This window comes from Balearica regulorum, chromosome 16, assembly GCF_011004875.1.
Source record: "Balearica regulorum gibbericeps isolate bBalReg1 chromosome 16, bBalReg1.pri, whole genome shotgun sequence".
Lineage (NCBI taxonomy): Eukaryota > Metazoa > Chordata > Aves > Gruiformes > Gruidae > Balearica > Balearica regulorum.
In genome coordinates, this window is record NC_046199.1 from 16,599,010 (window position 1) to 16,618,500 (window position 19,491).

Genomic DNA, 19,491 nt, shown 5'->3' on the forward strand with positions numbered 1-19,491 from the left:
TTAAAAGATTCACTGAGCACATGCCTCTGGCCAACTGATGTCCTAAGAAAGGCAGCCCTGTTCTGGAGCACACCCCTTAGCTCGCTGCGGTCCACAAACTTGAGGAGAGGGCATTCTGTCTCCTCCTCCAGGTCATCGATAAAGATATTAGCCAAATGTCTGACAAACTACACCTGTAACTAGCATCCAGGTAGAGTACAAACCATTAACAACTACCCTTTGAGTCTAACAGTCTAATCAGTATTTTCACCTATCTAGTAGTTGACCCATCTAGATCATAAATCCCAGTTTGGATACAAGGATGCTGTGGGTGTCTGTATCAAAAGACTTCCTAAAGACAAGGTACAGGATATCAACTGCTCTCCCTTATCCACAGTTTCATCATAGTCATAGCATTCCTGATGACTTCACAGTTAGGAAAACTCAACATTCCTAATAGGGAAACAGTGCTAGAAAAAGTATTAAAACAGATAGGTCCTAGTCCTACTGTATTTCCATATTTATATTACCATTCTTTCCATGTAAGGCAATGGGAACTGAAAGCACACAGCACCTTGGACAATCCAGCAGATACTAGAAATGTGGTAAAACAGGCAAAATATACAATATTCTAATGCTCATTGGGAAGGCATTCAGACAAACAGGGAGACTGACACACACACAAGTCATAGGAGATGGAAAATTACACTCATTTTCCAAGAGTAATACAACAGGAAACAAAGATCAATGAGGTTTGGCTTGTATGTCAACCTCTAGTCAGCGGCTGTGATGCTGTTCTACAGTAGTACAAGAAGAAATCTGTCCACAAATACAAGAATAGCAAGCGTGCCTACACTGTCAAATCAAAGCTTAGTAACTTGTCTCCAGCTGAGACCAACAGCTGATGCTTAGAGTATAAAAACAGGACAAGTATGCAGGCCTCCTGCCTTGAATACTCTCCTAATCTATAGGAATTTGCAGCATACGGGTTCCTGCAAATAGAAAGGTAACTTTGCTAAATGACTTTGATCAAATTTAAGATACATAAATCTTCTTTCTTTTACAACTGCAACTGAGTTCCAAACTTCAGTGATATATTGCATGAAAAAAACTCCTTTAGTTAATTTTGAGACTATTTCTTGATAATAATTTCTACTTACTACCTCATGCAATTTTAGATTTCAAAGACCTCTAAGGCATTCTTCTTCAGTGCGGAAAAGAGAAGCTTAAGACCGTGGTTTGCTTAGCTGTTTCCCAGAGGGATGTGGTTCCAAACTCCTGTTCCAGATGCCTTTTCTAGTTCTGCTGCAATAGCACCAGAACTTCAGTCACTATTAAAGATGAAGCCACATATTTGAGTGGCACAAGAAGGTTCTTATTTTCTTTCTTTGTACTTTTCCTAATAATTCCTAACATTCAATTTCCTTTCTTGCCTGCTACTGACCTGTGAGCTGAAGGTTTGTTTTCATGAGGCCATCTTGATTACTTCACGATCTCTTTCTTTAGTGAAAAACGCTAGTTCAGAGACCAATACCATACATGAAAGGCTCACTCGCATCACCCCCAATTGCATCACCTTACATTTCTTGACACATCATTTTGACCAAGTTCTTCCACTCAGCCTCTCAATGTTGCAAGGTCTGTCTGTGGCGCTCTGCAGTTGGCATTCACTTCTGTGATCTCAAAATAACTATGTCAAAAAGCTTTCTCATCTCATTGTATGCCTCATTTTCTAAATCATTTGTGATCACTGAACAGCATCCTAGAGATACAGCTAGCATCTGAAAGACTTCTTTCCAAGTGTTTTGCTCAGAAGCAGATAAAATCTCTGGGATCCCAACAGGATGAAGAAGTCAGCACTGCACTTGTACGCTTTGCAGGCCTGTCGTGGAACAGATGTGAATAGCAACTTCTAGCAATCTGACACGAGCACAGCCGCAGTGCTTAAGTGGGAGGAGAAACAGCCCAAAATAAAAATAAAAGTAATAATAGTCCCACCACTGATACAAGCCTCCATTTCTTTTTCCTATAAAAAGAAATACAGTTTTGCCTTAGTAACAACAAAACCGTTGTTATGGTCGGGAAATTATGGTAATAGTTTGGTTTTACAATCCCATATGGTCCTGCTAAAGGGGGCATTCTGGAAATGAGAGAGTTAAGCAGGAATAGTGGGGGGTTGCATGGATTAACCAGACTTTTCTGGAAGAGACACTATCAGGGAATGCTTCTCCTTCAATAGGTAAAGTTGTGTCAACTAATAGAGAATAAAACAGTCTGCGTGGGACTACACAAAGGCAACGCATGGCGCCTTGCTCACCAGGGCACAGGTGCTGCGCAAGGGCTGGAGAACGGGCTGGGGGAGCCCAGTCCAGCCAAACCGAGCCCAGCCAAGCCCGGCCTGGAGGAGCGAGCCGAGTGGCCGGGGTGACTCCAGCAAAGCCAAGCCCAGCTGCCGGGGTGACTGGCTGGCACAGACGCACACATTTTCTGCAGACTGCCTTGCATTTTTGTTGTTGGCAAACCAGAGCAGCTTGGGAAATATTTGCAGGTCTGGCTATTTAAGCAGGAGCAGCCTAGCAGGGAGCACGCAACAATCGCCCAAGATTGGCTCGTAGCATTACTGCTGCTGGAGGAAGAAAATCATTTCCGTAATAACTGTTTTGCAGCACACCAGCTACGTTTTCTCTAACTTTTCACTATCCAGCTGAATTACAAAAAAACAAGGGCAAACATGCTATTTTCATACCTTTTTTTTCCCAAGCCATATTGACACATGGACTCTGCAACAAAATGAATGCTGCTGAAGCCCAAAAATATCTGCACTGAATATAAATATATTATGAAATAGCTTTTAAACTCTGCCCTAAAGCACTTTCTGATTGGCTGCCAATGATGTCACACACCCATAAAGCCCAATAAAACGCGTGGGTTAACAAGTCTCCTTCCTGCGTGAGCTGCGTGCCGCAGGAGCGCAGACCAGGACAGGCAGGGGGTTAACCAGACCATCTCCCGGGTAGTTAAAATCCTGCGGCCTCGTGTCAAGCCAGCTGCGCAGCTGCTGTGCTCACAGACCGATCTCAGCACGACTTTGCTAAGCACTGTTTCCTTGGGAGAGAAGCCTTCCTAGAGGATACAGTAAATCACTGTCAGGTTTTAGGTATTAAAGGTACACTCATGCATATTCAGAGCAATTAGTTTGGTCTTATCTGGCAGTTATGATCTTACATTTCAAGTCAAAGGTGAACCAAGTATGGTACCCTTTCCAAACAGGAACTTGACCTTCAGTCCTGTTTGAATAAACTGTTATTAAAGCGAGTAACATATTTTACAAAGGCCCTAACAAAACTAAAATCTACAATTTTAGAAAACTCAAACACAAATGCCAGAAATGTCAACTAAACCTTTAAAACATGCTATTATGGCACCAATTGCTCAAACAGTAAAATACATTAACTCTTTCTGTTCACTCATGCTTACAGGTTGCCTGACAAGGAATACTGGTTTGCAGGTTTAGGTAGTTTTGACAAACGGAGCATTCTATGCAGAGAGAAATTTGCCATGTAAAATACTACATGTGTATGATGCTCAGTTACCAGCAACCTGTATTTGTTTCTCACTGTGAATACAGTCCTCGGGGCTGGCTTAGTTTCAGATGTTATTAGGTAGATAGCATGTGGTGTTGTAGCAAGGAGTCTTATGCATGAACTGAAAATACACTGAATTTGTTCACCCTGTTCTGGGCAGTTTTGCTGCCAGATGTGGGCTAATTTATATGTAGCAGCCTATTTAAAAGTTTGCACTCATACTTCCAAAGCAAGCATGGAAGCAGACCACATAGAAATATGAAAGTGTTTCCCGATTGCTACATAAAACTTTATTTGTTTTTCAAATCCTTGTCTAAGGTTAGGAACACTCAATAGAAATGAAACTGCAAACTACACGGTTCATATATGGAGCTGCTATAAAGCATGGTATCGCTGCAACACTCAAAGCAGTGTCACAACACCAGAGAAAAAGCTGTGTATTATCTACTACTGTTCCTTCTGCCTCTCTTTTCAGTTTCATATTAATGGCAAAAATGCTAAAATCAGTGAAAGGAAAAACCCCCACAAGCTCAGTGTCTAGAAACCTCATGCTTTCCTCGATTACTCCTAAAGGATCCCTTTACCGCTGAACCTCAGCACATACCATCAAATATTTCAAGTGGAACAAATTCATTAACTTGTAAACACTACTGAACTATCTGAAAGCCAGCGACAGAAACCTGGAGCACTGTTAAACCAACTCCAAGCAGGCACTGCATTTCATGTGTTAATACTTGCCATCTGCTCATGTTGCATTTTTTTTACCACAAGAAAAAAATGTGACTGCTGAGTAAAGACACTTCAAAAAAAAAAGAAATAGGAGAAACCTGGCCTCACTTAGCCATAAACTGTGGGGTTTTGGTTTGTGGGGTTTTTGGTTTTTTTTAAAACACATACACACACTCATTCTCCGTCTCTACTCAAAACAGAAGAACCTATGTAAAATAGTCTTTTGAGCCATTGCTGCCTTACCATAGCTACACTAGGAAATCCTAAAGAAAAAAAGAAAGTGCCTGTGCATGTTTGGTCCTCCAGACAGCAAGAAATGTGCCTCAGGGAGAAACACTTGGTAAGAGCAGTGGGGGAAGGGCAATATGCTTGTAGACCGAGCACGTAGGGAACCAAGCACGCGCGTGTGCATGGGTGTGCGCGACTCTGCAGAGGCTCTGGACAAAGCGCTGGTCGCTACGGCTCCTAGAGGCTCCTGCACAGCAAAGCACCTTTCCTGCAACACCATCATTACATCACGCACAGAAAACGGCCCAGCCAGGAAGGGGTGGCTACCAGCAGATGGAATCATTCTCCACTTTGCGAAACGTGCAACTTTTAAACTAGGGTTTGGGGTTTTTTTCAAAAATTAGCTTTTAAAAAAAAATTCTAACTTCTTATCCATTGAAAACTAAAGGTGATCAACATTTTGCCCCAAAAGTTGGGCCTGTGACTTAGAGGATACCAAGACATGATGGTAAGCTTTCTTTTAGTTTTGGCCAAAATGGTATTTCGTTTGATATTCAGTGTGCTTCTTGGTAATAATCCTAAAGAGCACTTAAGCATTTCAGTAGTGCAAGTGAAAAGGAATTTGCTATGGCATCAGGTCACCAATGAATAAATATTTCTGAAGTTATGTGCCATGAAGTTCTGCTTAGCTGTTACCAAGGAAACAAAAAAATTAAAAAAATCACCAGATCTGCATTTGTGCCTTTAAACAAGTGTCATGGTTTAAATGGGTGCTCATAAAGAACCATCCAATGGACCACTTTGGTGCGTGACATCTACCATTAGTGTGCCAGATACACCGAGCAGCAGGTCCTGATCTAGATGGGCAAATTCCAAGGCAAGTTTCTTTACAGAAGCTGTCAGGGAAAGAAGCACATGTGGTAGAAACCTGTCCACTGGAAGCTGGACAAAACTTTTTCACACAAGTCACTGCACAGTAACTATGTACGAACACTGGCTCCAATATATGCCCCAGCTGTAATGATAAAGCCAGCACACGAAACTTGAAATCGTGACTTCTGGCTGAAGATCTCTCTCATCCATTTCCTACTACTAGTCCATAGAACACATTTTTCCCTTCATAAAACCAGAGCATAGTGAAATTTCTCTAGATGTCATTTTTCTTTGGATGCATTCCCAACATTACCTATCATGATTTGATTTTGGTAAAACTTTATTACCTACTAGGATCCTATTCCCAATGACTGGAAATAGTAAAAAAAAAAAAATTACTGTGGTTGTAACCAAAGTAAACAAATTTCAGTTGCGTGCGACATAGCCTGACAAAAGGACACTAGCAGGATATATTCATGCCACAAAATACTTGAACACAAGGCATTGTTTATAGTGAAAAAACCTCGTCTGGTCCCAGATCCTTTGTACTTAAAACTCATGTCTTTTTACTTCCACCCCAGATCTTCTTTCACCAGAACTTTCCTCTCCACAAAGGAGCCCAGGTGTTTCTTGAATTCACTTAGCATTTCCAACACTTCACTCATTCTCACATTAATGAAACCCATATGTTTAAGTATTACTGTCCTTGGTTCCTGCCTTACTACCCTTTTCCTGAGATGTGAATTCATTTTGTGAGTAACTTTCTCTGTACTAAAAAAAAAAGTTGCACAGATTTTATTAACATCTCTCATAATTTTGAAGACTACTGTGAAGTTACTTATTCACATGAGACAGTTTTGATGCTAGGAAACAAAGATGTGCGTTTCTCCTGTTACAACATTCGAGTTCCTATTTTCAGAGGTATACTGGACCAAGATTACCCCTTTCACAGCTACTCAAGAGCTACTTCAAGAACTACTGCGGCAGCCTGCATACATTAAACTGAAAGCTCAAAAAGAGAACAGCTTGTGTTAAGACAGCTGCAGTGATTTTCAACCCCAGTTGGCTTTGCTGCCTCTTCTCTAGGGTCCCTCTGCACTGCAGGAGCAGCGGCTAAACTGCCCATTAATAGCCCGGCACATGCAAGAAAATGAAACTCTGGTTTCACTTTACTTCAACGTACCAACAAAAGATCCACAAGAGCTCGGCACCCACTTCACTATTTGACTTCCAGTTATTCCTTTTTTCTCATAATTGCCCTGTAATACAGGTATTTACACTAAACACATTTAACAGTTACTCCTAGATGACATGCAACTCTAAAAAAAGGTCCCCAACAAAATCCAAGTGGAGGAAGCACAAACAGCCATCAAGACAAGAGCAGTCATGATGAAAATGAGTCACAGAGAAGGCCAGTACAAACCCCCAGAGACTTCCACATGCAGCAGTCCCACGCAGAAAAGGCAGAGGCACTGGAAATTAGTTGGTAAAACACTTAGATTCAGCCTGAGTTCACAACCACCACCATTTCGTGGATCACTCTGCATATGACTTCATAGCTATACACATACTAATGGTTAACCTTATTTGAAAGTATATATACAGGATGAAGATCTTTATTCTCCAGACAGCCTTCATATTTCATTCCTCTTAATCTATAAATGTACTTCCAGAAAAAGTCAACTTTATTTACAATAAAAGTGATTCATACGAGAGTTGCTCCTGTTTGAGTACCACTTTAGGATACTGCGAAAATCCACAAGCTACAACATGTTCCATATCATAAAAGTCAAACCAGAATAAAAATTCCTTTCCAAAATTCCCTCATGCCAACTTCATCCAAATTTTAACATAGAAATTACTCTGTGTGGAGTATCTAGAGTGAAGATTTTTCTATTTAAACCTTTTACTAGCTCATTATTATCTTATTGGGTCTTGTACCAGTTTATCCAGTTATAAATTGGATTCTTTGTTCACCCATTCTTTTTTAATCCTTTAGAAAAAGACTTCAGGTGGCAAGCTGAAGTGTTACAATACTTCAAACAACAAGTTTCATGCAGAGAAAGTTTCTACTCAGGGTTCTGCAGACACTTCAATGTAGTGCCAGGCCATACTGTGGAATTATGGTACAGCCACAATAAAGTCATTTTACTTCCGTATGCCTCCAATACCCATCAGCAAACGGGTGCATGTGTTTCCTTTTGCCCATTTGTCTGGCATGTTTACCCAGAAAGCAGTTTGCGTCTGGAACTACTGTCAGTCATGTGCTTCAAGATTTAGCACCCCGATCTCAGTTAAGCCACCTAGCCCCTACTATAATTTTTGTTGGGTTAAGTAAAATGTTTGTAAACAGAATATCATTTTAAAGGTCAACTTTTTTTTTTTTTGTGCAGAACTAAAAATAGGAACAAAATAAACACAGAAATTTTTGCTTTTGTCATACCAAGACCACAGTTTCTACAGACATTCCTCTGTTGAGACACCATTACAAAAGTATGTATTACATGGTTACAGAACTAAATGGAGACAATAATCCACAGAAATATGGTAAAACAAAGTTCCCAACAAGCTCACCACAACTATGGCTGGCAAGAACATAATTTCTCAATGTATTACAATCCATTTGAAACGTTTAACCCTAACATTATTTCATCTGCAGTATGTTTCTGCATCTTAGCTAGAATTTAAAATGTAGCTGGTAGAGCATAAACTGAGAAAAACAGTATAACCAAATAAACCCCGAAACAGGGAAAATGGTCATCCTTTTTTAGTAAGGGAATTCTAGTATTTTGGAAAATGTGGTTAATCTCTCTTAACACCAGATGTACAAACGGCACACCTGTAACAAAGAAACTGGGACACTGTGAGAAAAATCCAGACAAGTAATTCTGCTGAGAAAGGGACCCCACAGCACCTTTCACACCACTGCTCTGCTGGCCTTTGGGCAGTTGTGCTAGAGATACAACAGCCAAGTTTTAGCTTTTCTTATTTTATTGCTTTTGGTTTTTTAAGAATCAGCGGCAGCACAGCACAGGTTTATGAATAGGAACCCTGAACCACTGGGATTATGAACCATAAGTATTTTACATGCATTGTTTTGTAACGATGAGCACATACAATCCTGTTTAACAACGGATATAGTGGCACAGAGCCTCACACGGAAGACAAATGCAAGTACAAACAGAAAATCTGATACAACCTAAGACATCCTATATTGCCCCAGAAGACAGGCCAGCACAGAGCTGCAATGTGTAACGTGCAAATGCTTAAATCAATAGTGTGAGCAGCAGCCACCGCTCGCTGCATTCCTTACAGGAACAGCCAAAAGGAACATAAGAAAAGGGGAGGGTGAAGAGACATTCACCACTTATTTCACTGGCGCCAGCCAACATCTTTTCTGTAACTAATTCGCTTTAACTCTGCACAGGGCAGTGTCACGTAAAGCATTTCTGAAGGAAGATTTTCTTTCTTGCCTTTCAAGATCATGCATCGAAGCCTAGTAAACCCTGTGCTGCAGAACATACTTAAAGCTCAGCAGCACTAACCAATAGCCACTGAAACTGAACTCTGGAGGAGGAGCTCTCTGCATGCAGAGGCTGGGTTTCTATTTTCTGGCACAGATTATACCAGCTTACAGAAAGGCAGTATTTTATAAATCTTTACATATGTAGCCAGAAGCTTTTGTCAGTGAGATGCAATTATAACTTAAAAACAATTTCTATGACAGAAAAGAGATGAGAGCACTAATGAAGGTGGCTTTCTGACAAATCAAGTTTTTCCTAACTGTTTTTATTCATTCATTTGATCTCAGTACTGGAATTTTGCAACAGGAATTGGCTCAGTGTCTTTCAAAACATAAAGGGCCTAATCCCTTCCCATTAGAGAACAGGAAGTCAGAAGCCTATCTTAGCACTGATTAAAAAAAAAAGAATCTGGATTGTTATTTTAACTTCTTTGTTGCACGTAAGCTAGAGATATTTTTTTTTCCACTACCATTTCAGCATGCTGGCTCGATTAAAAGCTGATGTCTCCCCAAGTGGCACCCATTTAGTACAAGAGACCCTTTGCACCAATTGCTCTCTGCAGAGCAGCAATTACACTACAGTTTCTGCCCATCACTCTGTAACTCAGAACACATGCTGCACAAATCCTTATTTACATGCCACTGTGCTGTTCTGCTTTGGACAGTCTAACAATGACATTTCTAGTGTAAAGACTTTTTATATCTGCCCTAGGTGCATTCAAACAAAACTGGTTCAAGCGGGAACAGGCAGTATTTTGTATTTTGACTTCCGTCCATGCACACTTGAAAGCTGAACGCTGCTATTGCCAATAGGGTTGTATGTGTGCCTGCTGGATCCCACCAGCCCAAGCTCCCCCTTCTCCCCCCTGCCTTCCCTAACATGCTCACTACACAGGTGTGCACATGGGTGCATTTCTACTCCTGTGTGCAGTGTTCAAGCCCCAAGCGCTCCCATCTGCTCCTCCAAAAGCAGTGGCACCGCTTGATGTCCAAGCACAGTGCTGCAGCCTCTCTCAAGCTCTTCACTACATGCCAGACTCAAACTGGCAACTCTCACTTAGCTTTGAGAATTGCACAGGCTCCCTCAGAGAAGCAGACAAATAAGGGCTAAAGCCACGGGCAGCTGAAATCTTGACTTCTGGGCCTCACCCATTTTAGTGTTCTTTTCCTCAGCACAGAACCAGCGTGACCTCTCTGGGGCTCCCAAACCAGTTACTGAATCAGTCCAAATCAAAATGGAACTGGATGAACTTCAAGCATAGCTGCAGGTAAAATAAGATGAACATGCCCCCAAAGTTCTTAACATTAACTATTTAAGTACATGTCTGATTTTTTTACTTTCCCCAGTATTAAAAAAATGGCTGGTAGTATTCAGCACTTGAAAATTAATGAGTTTTAAATACGAACATAGTACACCCCCAGTTTTGAAATACTCTGCTCTATTTTCTCTCATCTTTCCCCATCTGGTATGTTTTAGTAATAATTTAACAAATATTTTTCTTCAAGGCTGTCAGAAAAATCTCATAGCATTTTGGAAACGCTAAACATTATCCTGTGAAGTAAATTAGGACACAAAGAAGTAGCATGACATACATGTGATCACACATTGTCAGTGGCAAAGACAGTAACAGAAATCCCTGCTTTGGAGTCTTCGAGAAAGGAAATTGGTAATATATCGCAAATACTGAAGCTGAAACCGACATCAAGTTACATTTGAAGGACAATCTGCAAAAGTTAAAAAAAATGCCAAGTCTCAATATAGGAAAGACTTCTTATTCCAATGATTTATTTTTGTTAAGATTTATTTATGAAAACTCAAACCCAGCTAGCTGTCTTTGACATTAAGCAAAACCTTAAGTCTCCACAGCTCCTTAGTCCTTCTGAGCTTTCTCCTCTCAGAGGATGAATCTACCATCAATGCCTGGAGACTGCAGCCAGAGGTCTATGTCCACTTCCACACTTTACAATGGGAACCACTGGAAAGAACTGTTAAGTACAGGTCTCTTTCCTAGATACTTTAGTCAGAGTAACTCACCAATAATTTTTGCTCATTATTGAGCTCAGATGAACTAATAAAGTAACACACAGAATACTTCATATCCCATTATCAATTTCCCAGTTCAATTTGTCAGAATCTACCCCAGATATCAGGAAAAACCATTAGCCAGCACCTTAGCCAAGACAAGACAGCAAACCCCACCCGAGATACGCAGCTGCTGTTCTAGAGATACAACATTAGTAGAAAGAAAAAAGACAATAAAAAGCATCCAAAAAAATCTAACAAACATGCACCTTTTTCTTCATACCATTGGCATGAGATTTTTTTGGAAGTTAAGATATTATAAGCCTTTCCCTACAACTATACAAGGGCTAAGAATTACTCTAAAAATAAATATTTGTCAAGATTTTCAGCCGATGACATTAAAAGAAAATTTCTGGCTTTAAGAAAATGCCAGATATCACAAGATGCATGACAAAACAGCAAGAGTTGCTGACATTCAGTTTTCTTCCATTGGAAAAGATACTAGTGGGTTTTTTAAACTCCACATGCTGAAGTTTTCTAAAATAGATTTCCTGTCCTTTCTCTAAGATTGCTGAACCCCATTCAGCCAGGGCACAGATAACATCTTTGGATAAAAGATTTGAAATCACAGTTTCTCCCATACAATGTTCAAGCTTTACAGAGGAAAAGCTTTTCTTCCCCAGAGCCGCAAACTTCACAAGTTATTTCCTCTGTTCTGTTCCCTCAGGAGGTGTTATAGTCTTATAACCTGTCAGACTTACCCAGTCATATTTGTAATTTATATTTAGTATAAGGTCATTTCTTTTCAGACCACCTCTGGATATTCCTAACACAAAAAGTGAATTCTGATTACTCACTTTTCTCCCACAGATTAGATACCTTTGCCAGTGTTACGGTGCACTAGAAGTCTATATGAAGCAACTTGCTGAATACTCAAAAAACACAGCCAAAGATAAAAAGACAGACATTACAGGATTTTGCTGCACCTTGAAATATAATTGCAAAACAAAGAGAATGAGATTTCCCTTACATTTAAAATAGCACACGTTTAATTAGAAGAGGAAAAAAACTTAGCTGAAATACATATACACACACACTCGTTCTACTCAGAGAGGGCACCTCTCGGACTTTTTTATCCAGTCTGATCACAGCCATGGAGAGAAGGTACCCGTGTCAGATACTATCATTTCAGAACAAGTTAAACTCACAGACAAAAATGGTCAGGACAGTCCTAATTTTCAAATGGCAAAAGATGCCAAAGGGGCATCTCTGCAACAATACCCTACTGAACAGGGGAAAGGGGATGGACAACTAGAAAGAAACAGATTTGGAGAGAGTACAGAAACTTGGATAGTTAGCAGAGATCTTATCGGGTTTCAGGCAACAGTCAAAGCAAAAGGAAAATTGCTGTAGAAATTAAAACTCCATTTATGACCTTAAACAACTCAATCCTTTCCTGCACGCTTCTGCTAGAAGTGTATAGTTTCTTACCAACACAGAGCATTGTCGTTCAGAGCCAGAATTTAAGTGAGAACCACAATGTAAAAGTTATTAACAAGCAGCTGTACTGCATCATTCAAAAGGTCCATGCAGCCAAATAATTCCTCTTACGTGGTGATCAGTTGAAGGGATTGCCTAGGGAAAGGTTTAAAGGGTAAATATACAAACTTATTTCCCAGTCTTCAAGAATTCATGGCTGAAGGACGGATATTTTGTTTAATATCCATTGTTGGACTTTTTTTCCCCCTCATGAATTTGTCTAATTGCTTTGGGAATATATCACATCTTGTGGACATAAGTTCTACGGCATATTAATACATGGTGTAAAGTATCTCCCTTTTTGTATTGTGAATCTGCCTGCTGATAATTTCATTGGATGACCCCAGTTCTTGAATTATGGGAGGGAGTGAATAACTATTCTCTATTCGCCTGCTCCACATACAGAATGACTTCATACCCTGTCCTCCTTCAGGCTGAGTCGTCATCTGTTTAGAAATTTCTGAGAGAGAAATTTCCTTATCTGTGCTGATCCTAGGTACCTCTCTCACCATGCTTTCTATTTATAGTATTTTGGGGGGAAAGGATGGGAGGGAGGGATAAGATCAGCACAGTAAGAAGCTACACCATTCCTTAGTTATTCTTCTCTTTTGTTCAGTAACTTGATCATTCTAAGATGCCTGCAAGCATGAATATGCAGTTACGCAAGATTTCAAAATTTTTCTTTGTAATTATAAGGAAAAAAAAAAGAAAACACTATACTGTCTTCAAGCCCAACTCAAGCCAGCTTCTGAGTAAGTAATCTGGCCTTCTCCACACTCATATTGGCATCCCAGTTACACAACATTATTTGTATAGGCAGACCAACCTTGCAAAACTTCCAGCTTTGATCTATTTTCCAGACTGGGTATCTGCTGCAGGTTTAACATGTTTGGAAGTTCTAGGGAGCAAAACCAAGCCAATTCAGATAATGAAATTAAGGAAAAGTATGTCTTGTTCAGCTCTTTTGAAAAGCTCCAATGCCTTCGTAAACTACAGCAGAGATTTTAAATTGGCAGTAAACTGCCCTCATATCGGGGATATATTTTCCCATTCCTATGAAAATATTACCAAATTTGGCCTAGTTACAAGTCTTTACTGAGTCTATATAAACTGTGGTTTTCTAAAGATTCACTAGAGTTTGACAGCTGAAGATGAAATCAGTATGCACAATCTCCTGTCCATGCCTCTGTTAACCAGACTGAATATTCATTATTCTCTTGAAGCAGTTAAGGTTTGTCCTGGATCTACCAAAACTGAACTGGGCTTTTCCTGCACCTGAAGCTTCCAGAGGTTGCTATGACTCCAGACAAAAATTTGAAGTGGTTCAGCTGCACATCCATGATCGCTGACACCTGTGTATTCTTGCCTACCCAGTACTATGCATTCTGGCACGGGAGCCCCTTGGCAGAAAATGAGGAGGGAATCATAATGGCAGAAATACAGAAGGAACAAAAGAAAGCAGGGAGGTAGTTGAAACTAGAACCAGGATCCTGACAGAGATATGCAAAGACTGAAAACATGGTAGTTTCACATCAAGATGGAGAGGGAGGAATGGAAGGATTGATTTCAGAAAAGGCTAACCGGAGGTTGTGATTAATTGCTGGGGCAACACCAGATTTAGAGAATGACATGGGAGCTTAGAGAAGGAAAACAGAGTGTAAAGGAAAGTGGTGTGAAGACATTCTTGGAACAGAACAGGGACAGAAAGAATGAGGAGTACATAAAGCTTCCTCAAGTCCACATCAGATCTCATTATCCCTGACTCTCAACATTCTTCCTCTATCAGCAAATATCGCTAAAACTCACTGAAAGAGTCCTCATCCCCCTCTAGTGCTCATCCATGGACGATCCTATAAAGTAATTTTGACATATTTGACATAAAAACAAAGACTAAATAGAAAGAACAATCCACGCTTATGTCTCTCACTGCAAGATGATATGTAACAAGCTTCCTATTAGCATATACATATACAAGGAAAATCCCTTCATTCAGGAGCAAAATGTAGGGATCGTCAAAAATTACTGCTGGAACTATTCAGTGCCTAAGCAGCAACTCTTAAAAAAAAAAAAAAGAAAATTACTGAAAATTTTTAAAAATGTAAAAAAATTCCCTTTACAGAAGCAAACTGCCTCTATACCACTTACAATTAATAATTAAATATGCTTTAAGGCCACATTTGATACAGAAAGGATATTTAACATCACTTTCCCATCTGCTGGAAGCAACTTTAAAAATACTCACATTTTTAAACGATGAGATAGCTGCACACTGAAGTAATTTGCAAACAGTTTTAAGAAAGGTGCCATGGCTCTTTTCTGCTTCAAGCACTTGCTCTTCTGGGAAGAAAACATGGTATGCAACCATTTTAACTAATACCTGTGGAGAGAGGAAAAACACCTAATGAAAATCAGAAGCACCTGTGCTGGGCTTCAGCCTTTCCTGGCTAGAGATCAGAAGTGAAAGAAAAAGCCTTAACAAGATTTCAGAGTGCACTATTCTAATATAAACATCCAAGGGGCACATACTCATAAGTAGACTACAGATGTTTACAGCCATAAGAAGAACCACTGCTCATGACCTAAAGCTAATTTTTGTCCTTACCTAAGGGCAGAGTTCTGCTCCCTTGTCAGCATACAGAGTCTGTAAGCACTTGCATAGTGTCTAAAGGTATGACAACATTTCAGCGGTAAGGTGAAAAGTTCTTCAGAACCTGCAAAGACACTGCTACTGGTGGGAGTGAGAAAGTGGCCGAAGTGGTAGGAGGGAGGAGACAGCAGAGGAAAAGAAAACAACAGGTGATTTTAGCTAAAAAAGGCCAGGAATTATTGACCTAAAACATACATGCGTTCAGTTTCACTTGAAATCTGAGCCATAAGGGAAAGCCAACTAGAAAGAACGCAGTATTTATTTGTTAAAATACAGAACAGTTTGTAAAGAGTTTTGATACTCTCTACTAATAATTAGGCTTCACAATTTTTTTTGAGAAGTTGAGCACTGCCTATTTTAGGGATGGGGAAGGTGAAGCTGAACAGGTAAATTAATTGCCCAAAATGTACCAGTGGCAACATCAAAATTAAAACCCAGCAGATTCTCATCCTATATAACCATTATGCAGCAGTCCCTTCCTTTTCTACTCTTGGGAATACAAGTTAATTTCTCCCTTGAAAATCCCTATGGATGCTAAGCTTTAAATTTAAAGTTCTAATTAAAACATTAACTACTGCTCAAATTGCCAATTTAATCTTGTGCTCTCAGATTACTGCTGTTACAGCTGGTAATGTTAGGGAGAAAACCTGACTCCTAGCCAATCAAGGTATTATCCTCCCTTGATAACCAAAAAAGCCTCTCAACAAAATTCTGCTGCATTATTCAAGGGCAACCTGCAGCCTAGCAAAAAAGGGTGTTTTCTTCATATTCCAGATTACTATGTCCCTACAGTTGGACAAAGGGAATGGGGTCAGGAAGGGGATTTTTTCCCCCCTTTCTGTATTAGAGGAAAAAAGTAATAAGGAACCCTGTTGCTTACCATATTTTGGCACAAGTAACTGCTTACAGTTTTAATTTTATTTTCCTGTTCAAAGACAAAAATACACACACATTCCCCAAATAATCCCAACCACCTATCAGCATGGAATTTGCAAAAAGACCTAACTGGGTGAGACACTTCCAGAAACAGTTGGTTTGGAACCTGATTCAGTTAGCCATTTTTCACAGTCCTAGCTTAATATACACTCAAGTATGGCCAAATTGTCAAGTACACTGAGAACCCACTAGCTATTTCTTGGGCTGGGGCACTCAATTCTGAAAATTAGACAGGTTCTAGACAAGTTAACAGCTGACTCCCACTTTTGTTCTAAAATGCCTTGCCTCAGTTTTCTGTCTGAAGCTTTCTCCTGGAGCTGTGCAAGTCCATAAAATATGAAGTGGTTTGATAAGTCTGTTATCAAATGTAGGTGTAAAAATGCAAACTACAAAAAATGAATTGCATTTAAAGAAAACTTGCTGAAAGCTAAGGCAATTGATAAACCTTACCAGAAGTAATAAACCTTACCAGAGGATATCACTTTGTAGAGGTGTAGATCCTAAAGCTTAAGCACTGCCTATCTGGACTTAGTGCCACAAACACTTGGTTTCTTTCACTTGGAGTCAGTTAAAACTGATTTTAAACATTACACAATTTATTTCATCATGTTTTCATTATATTCCTCCCAGAGGCAAACTTGCCCTCAGTTGACACAAATTTTAACATACTGCTTACTAAATATGGTGAGGGGATCGTCTTAGTGAGTCATCCCGGCTTCCCTTGTTCGAGATACAACACACACCAGAACAGACACAACAGAAGATGGGAGCTCAGAGATCTCTCCACTACTACATAAAACGATCATCGACAACTTAAAATTGCTATGTCCAGCACTGGATGTGAGACTTGAACTTGTGAAGTTATAAACGGTTTCACAGATACTCCTTCAAGTCACAAAGCAAATTAACATTATTAGCAATATTATTAACATTAAAACCACAACTAATGTTTTAATCTACCACTAGGAATTGTAGAATCCACAGCAATAAATTACTCAGTGATGTTCCAAAACCATAAACACTTATATGTGCTGAACCATGGGTAAACATACTGATTTAAAAAACAGCCATAAGATGATAGAGAGCCATAAACATAATACCTGGACAGTTAACCTATAAAACACATAAAAAGAAGAATGAAAATTTTCTAATGCAATGAACAAACCTCTAATTTATCAACTTTGGCATAGATGTGGTTCATTTCCATCACCTTGTCTTTAATGAGCGGCATGGTCTCACCCAGGATCTCCGATGTATCACTTCTAATCTGCATGAAAAAAAGTATCTCACATGAGGATGAATCTTAAAGATCAACACCACACTTTTTTTTCACTTCGCTATTTTTTCACGAGTATTTCAAAAAACACCCATTCAGAAAAGATATCACAAGGGCCTTTTTGCAGTATGTTATAAAGTACAGATTGGGAAAATAACTTACTTTCCCACGTAATCCATGAGACAACAAAAACTCCAATAATTAGATGACAGGACTCCGACGTCAAAACTGTAACCAGATCCTTCCCTCTTCTCCCCAGATTTCCACACTACTCCTCCCAAGAGATCATCTACTTTCCATTAAGAAATACTGTAGACATGAGGGGTAATGATGGATTTAAAATGAAAAGTGCCTCTATACCATCCATCATGCTTTGCTTTTATTGGAGAAAAGCTAACTCATACTCCTTATCTATCGGTTTTTGAAAAAGATTTGGGTTAGCCTATGGCAAGTAGTCCTAATTCAGGGGTAATGGGCAGGTCACTCAGCTATGAACGGGTGCTAAAAGACTGTTTACACCTAACTAAAGCGATTTAGTCTGCAACTGGCCCTAGCACAGAAACAAAGAAAAGGCTGTCCTGGGCCACATCTGTGAGTGCACCATTTCAACAGGGGCTCCAGACGAGAGTTGTCAGGAGAGCAAAAGTCTCCACACACATCATAGCATAGGCACCTCAGAGAAAGCTCCTGCTCCCTAGTGCCAGTTCATTCCCACCACAGTGAGTGTCCTAATACAGGGAAGATTATATTGGGGTTTTGTTACCTAATGCAACCAAGCTTCTTTCCGGTATCCATACGAGAGCCTGAACCTCATCTGACATCCTGCTGAGTGTTGTGTTGGCAAGAACTACCCAATTTCCTGCAGAGACAACTGCCAGTGCCGTGCTGGGTAGCAGTAAGATACACCTCCAGGCAGAGTGCTGCAGCTAATGGAACGCACAAGCCAAAAATGATGGATAAGACAAGAACTGGGGAGAGCTCTCTAAGGGAAAGATAAACGCAAAACCAAGAAAACCTCCACTAAAACACCCAAATAGGCATTCTCATTTGTAAAACAGAGTAGCAACACATTGACAAGAGAAATAAGAGAGGCAGTTGAGCCCACCTGTATAAAAGTTTTCTTTCTCAACTACAATGGTGCGTAGGAGGTCTTGGTTCACTTTTGGATTAAAGCTGTTCTGCCTACAATATTCATAGACTTAAAGAATACAGAGGAATGAGGACCCCTTCAAAAGAGATTTTTGTCCCGAAGACTGAACTAGCCAATATTCTTCCTTCAACTTCATAAGAATGAGTAAGGATCTTTTAGCTAGAACCGTGAGAATCTGGAGTTGGACTAATACTGCAGGGAATTTTCTGGGCATTTTGAGATTTAATCCAGAATCTCAAGTAAAGCATATATGCCTGCTATAAGTAATGCAATCCATGGACCACGCACTATAAACTCTAATAGGTACTTAGACATTTTACTGATGATCATGTGACTCATTTCTGTGTTTGGGTTTTGGGTTTTTTTTAAGAGCTGAGTATAGACAAAGCTATATACATATAAAATGACTCATAGTAAGATTTTATGGTATTTTTATTACCAGAATGAGTACATGCAGATCAAGTGCTTTTATAGAGCTATAAATGTTCTGTAATAGGAGATCAAACACACATATCAAAATTGTAAACAAACCAACAATATCTCCTGTATTACTGGTCTCAGTAATATAAATATAAACCAAATTATAAACACGGACACCTCCCCCAGCCATGACGTAACTGCATACACTGACACACTCTGTTATCTTTACTGTATGTGTATATCCAACACAAAGAGAATGCAGACACTCTGGCAGGATCCCTGTGAACGGATTTAGACTTATATTTTCTAACGTTAAATAAAAATACAGAATGAATACATAATGAAGGTGCCGAAGCAGAAGAAATCCAGGTTTGTTCTGTTGAATTCTTTTTGGTCGATGGAAGGCAAAGACCCCCTCCTCTATCATAAAGCATATGTGAAAAACCGACTGATGATGAGGTGAGGTTCATACTCAGGTAAACTACATCAGATTAAAATTCGAGCCTGGACTTTCCAAAGATAAGCTAACAAACTTGTTTGCTAATGTTGGTCTCAGAAAGGACTAGGGAAAAGCCACTCTTACA

At 39.7% G+C, this 19,491-nt stretch overlaps 1 protein-coding gene across 11 annotated transcripts in view; it reads right to left on the bottom strand.

Moving 5' to 3' along the window:
- PARD6B (par-6 family cell polarity regulator beta) overlaps positions 1-19,491 on the bottom strand; it is a 67,668-nt gene that overhangs the window by 12,076 nt on the left and 36,101 nt on the right. For 7 of the 11 annotated variants that reach the window (XR_012838011.1, XR_012838009.1, XR_012838007.1 and 4 more), the window contains 2 exons: positions 17,227-17,328; positions 14,721-14,855 (listed from right to left, as the gene is read on the bottom strand). The gene's annotated coding sequence lies outside the window, so the exon portion shown is untranslated. The remainder of the gene's footprint in view (positions 1-14,720; positions 14,856-17,226; positions 17,329-19,491) is intronic. The other 4 variants (XR_012838016.1, XR_012838010.1, XR_012838015.1 and 1 more) reach the window with 1 other exon arrangement.